At 36.7% G+C, this 15,508-nt stretch overlaps 1 long non-coding RNA gene across 1 annotated transcript in view; it reads right to left on the bottom strand.

Moving 5' to 3' along the window:
• The window catches only part of LOC134310597 (uncharacterized), a 35,831-nt gene extending 23,049 nt beyond the window's left edge, over positions 1 to 12,782 (bottom strand). The window contains exon 1 of the long non-coding RNA XR_010011325.1: positions 12,684 to 12,782. This is a non-coding gene — a long non-coding RNA (uncharacterized LOC134310597). The remainder of the gene's footprint in view (positions 1 to 12,683) is intronic.
• Between the last annotated feature and the right edge of the window lie 2,726 nt (positions 12,783 to 15,508).

The following is a 15,508-nucleotide window of genomic DNA, read 5'->3' as shown; positions in this document are numbered from 1 at the left end:
GATCTCTGCTCCTGCCAGGCTGTAATGCTAATATTAGTCGTATTTCAATAACCACACAGCGTTTACTAGCCATTACGCTTCTCTAATGCACTCGCTTCTTTGAAGTTCATCCAGACGTGTGAAATCACACATGGAGCACATGGAGCTGGTGTAATGAGAGAACAATGAGACACACACACACACCAAGTACAGAAAGTGATGGGTTATGGGTAAGGCCCAGCACACTGGTGTAAGGGAATGTAACACAATAGTCACAATGCTTCATGTAACAATGGATATTTATTTTTGGTTGGCAAAACATGATAAAAATATTAATATAAATGTATAAATGTAATATAAAACATCTATCTATCTATGTGTGTGTGTGTGTGTGTGTGTTTAGCGGATAATAAATAATTTATATTTATGTACTAAATATAAAAGAAATAATATATATATATATATATATATATATATATATATATATATATATATATATATATAAAACAGATAATAAATAAATAAAATACTAAAATACTAAAAAAATACTAATAAATATATACCAGCATGTACTAGCAAATAAAAAAAATAAAACATCTATCTATCTACGTATATGTGTGTGTGTGTGTATGTGTATGCATGTGTGTGTGTGTGTACCGGATAATAAATAATATTTATGTACTAAATATAAAAGAAATATATATATAAAACAGATAATAAATAAATAAAATATTAAAATACTACAAAAATACTAATAAATATGTACCAGTATGTAGTAGCAAATAAATAAATAAAACACTAATATATATGTACCAGATAATAACTGCTACATTTTTATATACTGTTATATGTTTAAAATATATATCCTGTATATACAGTATTTAATGTCAAATTAAATGTGCGCTTATAACTGAAGGAAATTCTTACCATTCTGTTTTATTTCTTATTTATTTATTTGCTATTAGACTGCATAAATATGCCAATATAATATATAATAATAATACTTAAGAGAAATAGAAGAATAAGAATTAACAATAATACTGTATATTTAATACAATAGAATAGTCTTATAGTACAATAAAATAGTGATATTATACTATTATACTAACTATAATATTGTATAATTTAACAGATCCGATACATAGTTAAATGCCATTAAATACTATCACAGTCATAAAACGTTATTAAATGATGAAGAATAAATAAATAAATAATAGATTGTTAATTTATTTTCCTGAATATAATGTATAATGTAATAAGCTGCAATAAAGATGATTTATAAACTGTTGCAATGTTTAATAATGAAAATATAAAACATTTATTTCATAATTTCCCATTGTGCTGTATTTACAGTATTGTGCTGACTGTACTACATTATTTATTTATTAAATATTATAAATTAAATCTAACATAAAACACAAGCAAACATGAGCAACATTCAGACTAAATGATGGTGAAATAATCATTTATTTAAACAAAAAGCAAACACGTACAAAAAGCTTTCTAATTCTCAATCATGTAATGAAAGAACAATGAATGAAGAGCTTACCTTTCTTTAGCATTAGCATACAGAGAGCTGCACACACACGCTCACACACACTCACACACACTTCTGCAAACATTCTCCCACACGCATGGGCAACCAGACCAGAGCCCATCATTGTTCTCCTCTAACTCCTCCCACACAAAGCTCACACTGTACATGTGGAGATATGCAGGATCAACAGACTACACTACACACACACACACACACACACACACACACCACACACACACACAAACAAACACACCACACACACACAAACAAACACACCACACACACACACGGCAGCAAGTGTGTCCTCACACAAAGAAACCAAAGAGGATCTACTACAATCACATGATGTCTGTGAGCCTGAATCTGTGTATGTATCATCTCTGACATGATCATTGTGTGTGTGTGTGTGTGTGTGTGTGTGTTTGTGTGACTAGTCAATATTTTCTTTTTTTAAATACTAAACACACGATGTATTACATTATTTTACAGAACCGCCATCGTATAACGCATTGTAAATGCATCAGAAAAGCAAACTCCACACAAAAAGGACCCGGGGATCGAACCCGGCCCACCCGACCCGACCCCACCCCACCCGCCCCACCCGGCCCCACCCGGCCCCACCCGGCCCCACCCCGCCCCTTCTAGACCTTCATCAGTGGTCACAGGACGCTGCACACGTGGCGCTGTTGGCTGGATATTTTTGGTTGGTGGACTATTCTCAGTCCAGCAGTGACAGAGAGGTGTTCAAAAACTCCAGCAGCGCTGCTGTATCTGATCCACTCATACCAGCACAACACACACTAACACACCACCACCATGTCAGTGTCACTGCAGTGCTGAGAATTATCCACCACCTGGGGTCCTGACCATTGAAGAACAGCATGGAAGGGGGCTTAAAAAGTATGTAGAGAAACAGATGGACTACAGTCAGTAATTGTAGAACTACAAAGTGCTTTTATATGGTAAGTGGAGCTGATTAAATGGACAGTGAGTGTAGAAACAAGGAGGTGGTTTCTTATTTTTTAGATAAGTCAGCTTTAAGCTCCTGGGTGTTTTTTTTTCTTTATTCTTTCGAACAAGAAGGTCCTGGGTTTGAATCCCTGTCTTAGCGGTCTGTCTGGGTTTCCTCAGGGTGTTCCGGTTTCCTCCCACAGTCCAAAGACATGAAGTCAGGTTAATTGGAGATGCAAAATTATGTGTGTGTGTGTGTGTGTGTGACTTATCTGGGGTGTTTCCTGCCTTTCTTCCATTGATTCAGACCCACTGTGACCCTGACCAGGATAAAGTAGAGGTAAAACAGAAATTTAAAATGAGGGGCGTGGTGGTGCAGGTGGTAGAATGGGTGCTGTACAGTATCATGGATCTTAAGGATCTGGGTTTGAGCCTCGTCTCTAGTCACTGTCTATAAAAAAATCTGCATGTTCCAGTGTCCTTCCATGTCACAGAAACATGAAGGGCATGGTCTGGTCACTCCAAACTGCCCCTACATGTCATAAATGAGTGAATGTGTGGGTGTGTCTTGCCAGTCCACCCTCTGCACTGTTTGGAATAGAATAGAATGTTTTTATTTGTCATATATACAGATATACGTGTACAGTACGTACAGTATTTCTGCATATCCCAGCTCTTTGCTGGGCGGTACAGCCTCAGAGCAAGAAGGTCCTGGGTTCGAATCCCTGGCTTAGCGGTCCAGGTCCTTTCTGTGTGGAGTGTAGGGTCAGATATTGTACAGCACCCCTGGAGCAGACAGGGTTAAGGGCCTTGCTCAAGAGCCCAACAGTGGCAACCTTTGATTGATAGCCCAAAGCTCTACCCACTAGGCTACCACTGTCCCCAAATGAAGGCCATCGCCAAACGTGGGGCTCGAGCCTCTTGAGGGTGGAACAGCGCACACGTTCATACCCACACATTGTTTGCATTATTAATGACTCCTAATGGCCCCATTATATGGAACAGAGCTTCTGCTATTTCAACATAGATCAACTTCACCATTCATAAATCAAATGAGGAGGAGAAGCTTGAATGTTTGCTGGATTTAAGGGGTTCATTTTTTATTTATTAGGATTTTAACGTCATGTGTTACACACTTTGGTTCCATTCATGACAGGACAGGTAGTTACACGTTACCCATGATTCATCAGTTTAAGTGCAGTATCAAACACCATCATGATCAATTTTGTATCTCCAGTTTAAATCACTTGCATGTCTTTGTATTGTGAAAGGAAACACATGCAAAGAGAGAACATGCAAAATACACACAGAAATGCTCCACGTGGAAATCGAACCCAGGACCTTCTTGCTGTGAACCATTTACATTTGCGTCATTTAGCAGATGCTTTTATCCAGAGTGACTTACAATAATCACTGAATACAATTCAAGGAATTGAGAGTTAAGGGCCTTGCTCAGGTGAAGGTGGGCCTTGAAGCGGCAACCTCATGATTATTAGTCCAGTACCTTAACCAGCATTTATCAGACACTTTTACCTAAAGCAATTTACACAATACAATTCAAGCAATTAAGGGTTAAGGGCCTTGCTCAGGGGCCCAACAGTGGCACATTGGTGAAGGTGGTGCTTGAACTGGCAACCTCATGATTACCTTACCTCATGATACCTTAACCACTGAGCTACCGCTGTCCAAACTGCATTGCTTTTACATTTACATTGCAGCATTTATAAGATGCTAACCTAAAGTGACTCACACTGAATACAGTTCAAGAAATTGAGGGTTAAGGGCCTTGCTCAGTGGCCCAACAGTGGCAACGTGGTGAGGATGGGGCTTGAACCAGCAACCTCATGATTACTAGTCCAGTACCTTAACCACTAAGCCACCACTGCCCTGAATCGACAGTGCTTCCGACCGGGCCATCGTGCCGCCCTTTTATTTGTGATATTTACACTGAATACAGTTCAAGCAGTTGAGGGTTAAGGGCCTTGCTCAGAGGCCCAACAGTGGCAACGTGGTGAAGATGGGGCTTGAACCAGCAACCTTCTGATTATTAGTCCGGTACCTTAACCACTGAGTTACTGCTGTCCAAACTGCATCATTTTACATTTACATTGCAGCATTTATCAGACGCTTTTAACTAAAGTGAGTTACAGTGAATACAGTTCAAACAATTGAGGGTTAAGGGCCTTGCTCAGGGGCCCAACAGTGGCAACTTGGTGAAGGTGGGGCTGGAACCGGCAACCTTCTGATTATTAGTCCGTACCTTAACCGATTAACTACCGATGTCCAAACTGCATCGTTTTTACATTTATTGCATTTATCAGGTGCTTTTATCTAAATACAGTTTAAGCAATTGAGGGTAAGGGCCTTGTTTAGGGGCCCAACAGTGGCAAATTGGCAACATTGGGTCTTGAACCAGCAACCTTCTGATTATTAGTCCAGTACCTTAACCACTAAGCCACCACTGCATGTTTTCTATAATATTTTGACTTGTGTGCCATCAACAATTATATAATAATTAATAATTAAATATAATAATAATTATTAATAAAGATAAAAATAAATATCACAAAGACAAATATGAGATTGGTTCAATAGAATAGATGTGAAAAACACTCGACCGTCCTCGTCCTTGTAGCACATTTTTTGTGGACAGCACTAGTGTGTGATTTTTCTGTTCTATTCCAGAGAGGCTGGAGAAGATGAAGCTAAAATAAAAAAGAGAAGCGGAGGAGGAGGACGGAGCTCCAACATGGAAACGTAGCGCTTATTCTAGCACATGATCCCAATCCATGAGAAAAATGAACATGAGGACGACGTGATGGTCGGAACGAGAGAAAAGATTGAAATCAGGAGATTAATTGTAGTTGCTGGTGTTTATGGGCATGTGGGATTGAATTGGGGCATTTTTGTTAAACCTGCTTTTGTTTGGTATCTGTTTGTTTGGAGTCTCTTGCTGTCTTTAAAAAACGATTAAAAACACACCTTTTTACTGAGCACTTAAGCTGACTTGTACTTATGTACTAACATTTTTTTCCATTTCCAAAAAAAACAAAAAACAAACAAAAAAAACCTACTTTGGTATCAGCAGATTTGTGTTCTTCGATTGTTGTTTACTAAAACTTGAGAAATGTAATGTTCACTATGGAAGCACTTCTGTAAGTCGCTCTAGATAAGAGCGTCTGCTAAATGCAGAAAATGTAAATGTATCTGTGCTATTATGTGCCAGTATGAAATATAAGCAGTTTTTTTTATAATCTGGGATGCAATAAATAAAAATAATAATAATACTTTAATTGACTGATATATGATACCATTTGCTAATAAAGTAACATTTTTTTGTTTTGCTTGTTTGCTTGTATAGATAGAAAATATTAGAATAAATATGATAAAAAATTATAATAGTTATACATCTACTAATATATAACATAAAATAAATCAATAATAATAATAATAATAGTATTTTTTATACACTGCAAAAAATCTTAAAAATCATGAATAAAAATAAATAGCAAACATGTTTATTATGACATTATTCAACAGTGATGATTATTTAATCCATATGTAACGAATTCATTCATTTATTGTCTGTTTTACCACCACTTTATTCTGGTCTGGGTTGCGGTGGGTACAATTCACTGGGCTAAAGGTAGAAAAACACCCAGAACAGGTCTCCAGTCCATCACAGAATGAACACACACCCACACACATTTAGGACAATTTCTTATCTCCAATTAACCTGACTGCATGTTTTTGGACTGTGGGAGGAAACTGGTGCGCTCGGAGGAAACCCACACAGACACTGGGAGAACATGTAAACTCCACACAGAAAGGACCCATACCGCTCCTCCAGAGAATCGAACCCAGGACCTTCTTGCTGTGAGGCGACAGTGCTACCCACCGAGCCACCGTGGCGCTCCATTAATAAACATTTTACTTACTTTAAGTCAGAGGTGGGGACAGACTTGCATGTAAGTTGCACACACAGCGACTTCAGACACGAAGTATTAGTATTAGAACGAAGTATTAGAACATTAGTTACGTGTGACAATTATATAATTATATTCTGATCGTGCCATTTTCTGCTCTCTAATAACGCTCCAGCCGTTTTAACCTGCAACGCACGCAATGGGTAAATGTTACAGCTTCCGGCGTAGTGATGAAGCGTCGCTCCCTACCTTTGGAATCTCACTTAAAATGGTGGAATACCCTACGTAGTGCACTTCACTGGAACAGCTGGGGTAAATGGAATGCTCCTACAGCATTGGCGCTAATGGTTGAAAGAGCGCTGTCTGAACCAATCAGAGCTTCTGATTGTAATTGTTAGTAAGAAATGCTGTTATTTCCTTTTATTCAGTTTGCATCACACAGATGACGAGTCAATGAAACGCTTGATCGGCTTTCTAACGAGTTCTAAAGACTCGTGACTTGACTTGGACTCTAGCCTAAAGACTCATGACTTGACTTGGACTCTAGCCTAAAGACTCATGACTTGACTTGGACTCTAGCCTAAAGACTCGTAACTTGACTCGGATTCTGGCCTAAAGACTCGTGACTTGACTCGGATTCTAACCTAAAGACTTGTGACTTGACTCGGACTCTAGCCTAAAGACTCGTGACTTGACTCGGATTCTAACCTAAAGACTTGTGACTTGACTCGGACTCTAGTCTAAAGACTCGTGACTTGACTCGGACTCTAGCCTAAAGACTCGTGACTTGACTCGGATTCTAACCTAAAGACTTGTGACTTGACTCGGACTCTAGCCTAAAGACTCGTGACTTGACTCAGATTCTAACCTAAAGACTTGTGACTTGACTCGGACTCTAGCCTAAAGACTCGTGACTTGACTCGGACTCTAGCCTAAAGACTCGTAACTTGACTCGAAATCGTATTTTGTGACTTGTGAACATCTCTGCTTTGAGTTAACTTATAAAGTTTAATTGTGTAATTCTACAGCAAGATAATTTGGTTTCCTTCAAGAAAGAAGAAAAATAGTTGGCAAAAATAAGCTCCTAAAATTACCTAAAATAAGTTCAATATCTCTGGAAATAGTAAATATCGTGCAAAGCTAAATTTAAAGCTATATTTTGCACAAAGCTGTCAGGGATGTGTGTGTAGAACAGAATAGAACACATGTACAGTATGAGCGGTACAGTGGGTAGCATTATAGCCTCACAGCAAGAAGGTTCTGGGTTCGATTCCCAGGTGGAGCATTCTGGGACCTTTCTGATTGGAGTTTGCATGTTCTCGTGTGTCTTTCTTTAATTTCCTCCCACAGTACAAAGACATGCAGTCAGGTTAACTGTAGATTGTAAAATTGCCCTATATGTGAGTAAAAGTGTGTGTGTGTGTGTGTGTGTGTGTGTGTGTTTGCCCTGTGATGGACTTGCGACCCTTCCCGGGTCTTTCCCACTTTTCGCCCAGTGGATTGTACCGACGTGACCCTGATAGGATACAACAGTGATAAAACAGAGAATGAATGAATGAACGTGTACAGTACAATGAATTTCGTTTTCTGCATATCCCAGCTTGTTTGGAAGCTGGGGTCAGAGCGCAGGGTCAGCCATTGTAGGGTGGAGCCATGTGGAGCTATGGCACCCCTGAAACTGAGAGTGTTAGGGGCCTTGCTCAAGGGCCCAACAGTTGTTGGGATTCCAACCCACAACCTTTCGATTGCCATCCCAAAAGCTCTACACACCAGGTTACCACTGTCCCAATAGTTTGTGAAATTATTCTGTCATAAAAAAGCTTCTTCTTTCTCCAAAACACTTTCAGTTTAAGCTTTCCATTGCCACAAGCTTGTATTCATTTATTATTTGTATTACCACCGCTCCTGGTCAGGGTCGTGGTGGGTCTGATTCACTGGGCGAAAGGCAGGAAACACCCCAGACAGGTCACCAGTCCATCAAAGGGTGAACACACACTTAGAGCAATTTCTAGTAGCTTTAATTAGCCTGGCTGCATGTCTTTAGACTTATGGGAGAAAACCGGAGCACCCGGAAAAAACCCACACAGCTCCACACAGAATCGAACCCATGCCCTTCCTGCTGTGAGGCGGGAACGCTACCCACTGCGCCACCCAACACTACAAAACTACTACGGTATTTAAAAATTCCAGCAGCGCTGCTGTGTCTGATCCACTCATACCAGCACAACACACACTAACACACCACCACCATGTCAGTGTCACTGCAGTGCTGAGAATCATCCACCACCTAAATAATACCTGCTCTGTGGTGGTCCTGTGGGGGTCCTAACCATTGAAGAACAGGGTGAAAGCAGGTTAAAAAAGTATGCAGAGAAACAGATGGACTACAGTCAGTAATTGTAGAACCACAAAGTGCTCCTATATGGTAAGTGGAGCTGATAAAATGGACAGTGAGTGTAGAAACAAGGAGGTGGTTTTAATGTTATGGCTGATCGGTGTATGTTCATTTTATAAGCTCTGTTCATTGTCTGTGTGATATTAAGCCACACACTGGTGCACATACTGTACACGTTTACCCCACATGCTCCACACACACACAATGTGCATTTCCACACACACCAGCGCATTATTTTCACAGGTTGTAACCTCTTTAAATCACACAAAGACAAAACCAAACCTGAATCTGTCGCACGATTCATGCATGATTTTTTAGGGAGAGACCCCCGCTCATACGCTGCTGATTCCGCCTGCGTACGAATGCATAGCACAACGTACAGAGCGAATCCACCCACACGCCGGAGCTCCCTGTCAATTACACGCGATGGAGAGCAGCACCAGCACCACAACCACCACGGCCATTTTGTGATCCAGAGTGGAGAAAAGCTTGTGCTGTTTAGCATTTGATGGAATCTGTACATTATAGCTAACATGCAGTTAATTCATGATGATTAAAATAATGTAATAATTCATTTAATGAGGGTTTATTTAGCAGATATATGGAGACAGTGTATACTAATACACATGTTAAATACTACTGAGGCTTTCCTTGCTCTCTATTTTCATTCACTTAATGGGTGTAATAGATTATCGGTGCAGAAACAACTGTAACAGCTAATTAACAAATCAATACTGATAAATGCGTAATGGAAAAATGGTTAATATTATACCAATATAAATCAGTGAAAGTTGGCAGTGAATATATTTGCTATCCTATGTTAGTAATGCAGTTCAATAAGCCATAAACGCTGAACGACGTTTTATAGCCGCAGCACTTCGAGGTGAATACGAGGTTAAACGCATAGCGGTCGGCCGACGTTCGGATGTACGCGTCGCCACGCCCAGGTGAGTGGAAATGAAACCATGGACAGATCGAAAGACGGGATTGGAAATGCTTGAACGGGTTCTGTATGATCAGTGTGTGTGTGTGTGTGTGTGTGTGTGTAACATTTACAGATTCCATTTATAGCCTGAGTGTTAGAGTGTTAAGCATCAGTAAATGCTATCGAGTCCTGACAGTGAGCTATTTGTACCACTGTATATAAATGTATTCTATTTAATTTATACTTATATTTATTATATTCAGATTGCCACCAATTTTATGAATGAATTATTTTCCCTTTTGTTTTTCATTTTGATGCATCGTTTGTGTTGCCTGGGTTGCAGTAAATCACGGACTAGTAGTAGATCTAGTACTGTGTAGAGTGTGCGGCCCTGGAACCCAAGTGGACCCTAATCCACCCTCTAGCGGTCCAGAGATCTACACCCAGAACACCAGAGCAAACCTCACTGAGCCAGTGACCACGCCTTATGTCCTTTAAAATACACAATAAACGAAATTAGTGGAATCGTTTGAGTTAAAGAAACAGAGCATGAGTGCCACACAGCTTCCAGAGACCCGGGTTCGGTGTTTCAACAAGCCACCACCCACAAACATGCAAAAGGAGAATTGGCTATGCTTAAGTAGCACTTGGTGTAAGTATCGTGTATATATGTGATATGTGAGTGTGTGTTGCCCTCCGACGTCCAGGAACCTTTCTCAAAACTGACCAGGTTGAAGTGGGTACTTAAAATAAAAGAAATGTGTGGATTCATATTTTTATGTTTATATTAAAGATTCTTACTGTCATTAAAGCCAAATTCTAATTCTAATTTAAAAAATCACATTTAAAATACAGCAAATTAATTGACTGTTTCTTTCTAAAATTTTCTTTAATAACAATAAAATAATAATATAATGCTACTATTTCTACTACTTCTAATAGAAATAACAATGATAATAATATAATACTACTACTTGTAACGATAATAATAATAAAATTAATAATAAAAAGAAGAATATACTACTAATACTACTGATAATAATAATATAAAACTACTACTACTAATGACAATAAAAATAATAATAACAACAATAAGAAGAAGAAGAAGAAGAATATACTACTAATACTACTACTACTGATAATAATAATAGTAATTATAATAATAATATAAAACTACTACTACTAATGACAATAAAAATAATAATAACAACAACAATGATAAAAATAATAATAGTAATTATAATAATAATATAAATATACTACTACTAATGACAATAAAACAAACAATAATAACAATAATAAAAAAAAAATAAAAAAAAATAATAGTAATCATAATATTAATAATATAAAACTACTACTACTAATGACAATGAAAATAATAATAATAATAATAATAATAATAATAATAATAATAATAATAATAATAATATAAAACTACTACTACTAATGATAATAATAATAACAAAAGAACAATAATAATAGTACACTACTATAATACTATAATAAAATAGTTATAATAAAAACAATTAAATACTGAACCATTTTTTATTTAATTTACGAAATGTTTCTCTGTCAGGACGTGCAGTTGTAGCAGATTTATTTTTATTTGTTTGGCTCTATTGGCATAGCAGTGATGAATATTTAGGTACAGACATGGATAAAGTTAATAATACATAGAACACTACTGTCCACTCTTTATGGTTTACCATGTTGTCGAACCCTTTAACACTTTAATGCACGTATGCTTATAAACACACACACACACACACGTGCATGTACACGCGGTTATCCATGCATTACTGTAACATATGTGTTAATAATTGATATGAAGAAAGGATATCATATTTAATCAGGTGTATGAATCAAACCAGATCAGATATTTAAAATATACTACAGACCTCCTGACCTCAGACACACTCCACCCAGCATCTTTACCCTGACTTGAGAATGTTCTAGTCCCTATGAACAACCAAAGATGTTAAATCATGTAGATTCCAGCATCATTCCAAGTCTGCTATACTATTTCTCCTCAGCATTAGGTCTGAATGCTGTATTTTATATCATTTCAACCTGGAATAACGTGGGAGAAATTTCCATCTCACCAGACGTTTAACCGAATTAGAATCTGACTGATGAGCGCACCGAGCGTCCACGTATCGATCCGCTTTTCCACCCCTAATGTGGAACTTTAGACGTAAGGCTTTATCACACCTGACCTCAGATCTACTGACAAATCACACTTGCATTCCTCACATCCTTCCAGTTATCACAAATAAATAAACACCCCGGATTTAATGACACGCTGAAGCGTGCGAGGCCTTCGTATCAATAACCTGTCAGTTCTGTTAATGTATAAAAAAATCCATTTCGAAACACAAGGACAGCTCAGATATATTATAAAGATCTGAATATGTCAGCGTCGATCTGAATCTGCAAGAGTGTATATGTTGGTGATTAGTATTTGTGCGAGTACAATAATCTCAGCTCTCGGTGCTGTGTTGGCGCTGTGTTGGCTTGCAGAGTCTTTGTCTGCTTGCATAAAGATACGTTCAGCATTTCTATAAATTCTAAACCATTCCTGAACGTCTTCCAAACATTAACACGCTTAAAAAGTGCATTTAAATACCCCAGAATGAGTTTCAGGATTGATAATATTGTCTTTTTGACTGACAGTGCTGTTCATTATTTGCTGTGCATGACAGGTTTATATGTTAATAATAATAATATGCATGAAAAGGTAATAAATGTACATAAATATACTATATAACGTGTTCTGAGTTCTGAGACTTGTCTTCCAGAAATGGTCCATGAGCATCATGCATGATGAGATATAAGGATATATATATATATATATATATATATATATATATATATATATATATATATATATATATATGTATATATATATATAAGCTCTGAATGTATAGATCTATATGTGTATATACGTGTGTGCATGCTCCTTGCACTTACCCGAAAGCTCTCAGCAGACAGGTTTGTAGATCGATGCCCACTGGCTCTTTCTCTCTTCCTGCCTCTTCGCTCATCAGGAGTGCCGCTTCGCTCGGTACCGTCGCCCTGGCACAGAGAGCGGCGATGCACATGGGCCGGCTGTTTTGTAATCTGCCAGGTTGTACCACCCACTGGAGAGAGTCGATCGGAGGGGGACGGAGAAGAGCGGATCGGGAATCCGAGCCGCTATACCTTTAGAGCTGCCCCCCCCCACGCTTTCCCAGTGGTCTGGTCCACTTCCTGCTTCCTGATTGGAGCTCGCGATTCGCCTTCATTGAGATTCAAGGAAGGAGAGGAAAAAAAACGAGGTGAGGAGAGAGGGGGGATGCCTTTGCACCGAAGGCCGGTTCAGACGGCGTTATTGGTCTGAGATGTAAAGATTAGCGTTAGTCATTAGGGTGAGAGTCGTGTTACTGTACGTACGACGCCATGCACGGTGTGTGAGCCGCTGAAGCAGTGTGTGAGCTGAACGAGTGCGTGTATGGGGGCTGCAGACGCGCCGAGCGTGACTGCACAATCACACATTCAGAAACATAAGACGCAGCAATGAAAGCAATTTTATCATAATATCAGCTTTAGAAATGAATAATTGCTTACGCTGCAGTTATTTACCGTCATTTACCATCTAAATCTCAGTAAAAATGAAGTCACACATGAAGCTTCATTATTATACGCCCTCTCACTCGGTTAAACGCTTTTAGTTCATGTTTGATTAAATTTCAGCTTTATTTATTGATTTTTTTTCATTCATTCATTTAGTTAGATGTTCATTCATGTATTTAGCTTCAGTAATTGTGAAAGGGTGGTGGACCAGTACTGGATACACTTGACTATTATTAATGTATTATTATTATTATTATTTTATTATTATTATTTTATTATTATTATTATTATTATTACAATACTGGGTACACCTGACTATACTTATTATTATACATTTTATTTTATTAGTAGTACTATTATTATTATTCTATTATGAACATTATTATTATTTAATTATACTGGATACACTTGACTATTTTCATTATTATTGTTGTTGTTGCTGTTGTTATTTATTAATAATGATAATAATCATTATTAGTAGTAATAGAAGTAATATTGTAATTTATAATAATAATAATAATAATAATGTCTATTATTATTATGAACGTACACTGTATACATTTGATTATTATTATTAACATTATTTTTGTTGTTGCTGTTATTTATTTTATTGTTATTAATAGTAGTAATTTTATATATTATTATTATTATTAACATTATTGTTGTTTTCGTTGTTGCTGTTATTTATTTTGTTATTATTATTATTATTAGTAGGAGTAATAGTAATTTAAATATTATTATTATTATTATTATCATTATTGTTATTATTATTGTTATTTTTGTGGTTGGTGTTATTTATTATTATTATTATTATTATTATTATTATTTTAACATGAATATTATAATTTTTTAATTATACTAGATACACTTGACTATTTTTATTATTATTGTTGTTGCTGTTGTTATTTAATAATAATAATTATTATTATTAGTAGTAGTAGTAATAGAAGTAATATTGTAATTTATAATAATAATAATAATGTGTATTATTATTATCTAATGTCTAATTATTATTATGTACTTACACTGAATACACTTAATTATTATTATTAACATTATTGTTGTTGTTGCTGTTATTTATTTTATTATTATTAGTAGTAGTAGTAGGAGTAGTAGTAATTTAAACATTATTGTTATTATTATTACTATTATTATTATTATTATTATTATTATTATTTTTGTTGTTGGTGTTATTTAATAATAATAATTAGTAGTAGTAGTAATATTGTAATTTATAATAATAATAATAATAATAATAATAATATAAATGTGTATTATTATTATTATCTAATGTCTAATTATTATTATGTACTTACACTGGATACACTTATTATTATTATTAACATTATTGTTGTTGTTGGTGTTATTTATTTTATTATTATTGGTAGTAGTAGTAATATTGTTATATTTGATTATTATTATCAGTATTACCAGTATTTGTATATATTATTATTATCATTATTATTATTGTTGTTTTGTTGTTGTTGCTGTTATTTATTATTATTATTATTAGTAGTAGTAGTAGTAGTAGTAATATTATATATTATTATTTTCACTAATAGTAGTAGTATTTGAATTGTAAATGCATGTTGGACAGGGTCCTGTATCCACACTTATTCACACATATTCACACCCACTCACACACAAGCCAATCCACCTACTGGGTGACACATATCCACAGCAGGTAGTGTTAATTCTGCACACGTCCACACAGGGAAGTGGTGTGTGTAGAGTCTGGCACATTTTCTCCTGACTGTGTAGGTCCTGGATGGAAACCGTCCTTTACGCTCGGGTGGAGGTGTGACCGGCAGTCTGGTGCTGCAGTGTTCTGTGCTTGATCCTGAACTCTGAAAATTATTATACTGGATACCAATAGCACCACTGAGATTCGAACCCCAGATATCAGCATAAGTGGGCTAACATACTTTACTGCTGCACCTACGTAAGATTCAGGAAATATAAATACATATTTTAAAAATGTATTTAATGGTTACATGACTATGCATTAGGCACTGTGGCTCAGTCAACTCATAGCAAAAAGGTCCTGGGTTTGATCCCAAGGCGGGGCGGTCCGGGTCCTTACTGTGTGGAGTTTCCCTGTGTCTGTGTGGGTTTCCTCCGGGTGCTTCAGGTTTCCTCCCACAGTTCAAAGACATGCAGTCAGTTTAAATGAAGATACTAAA

Source organism: Trichomycterus rosablanca, chromosome 3 (genome assembly GCF_030014385.1).
Source record: "Trichomycterus rosablanca isolate fTriRos1 chromosome 3, fTriRos1.hap1, whole genome shotgun sequence".
Taxonomy (NCBI): domain Eukaryota; kingdom Metazoa; phylum Chordata; class Actinopteri; order Siluriformes; family Trichomycteridae; genus Trichomycterus; species Trichomycterus rosablanca.
Note: the sequence above shows the minus strand (reverse complement) of the source record. Positions and strands in the feature narration are given on the sequence as shown.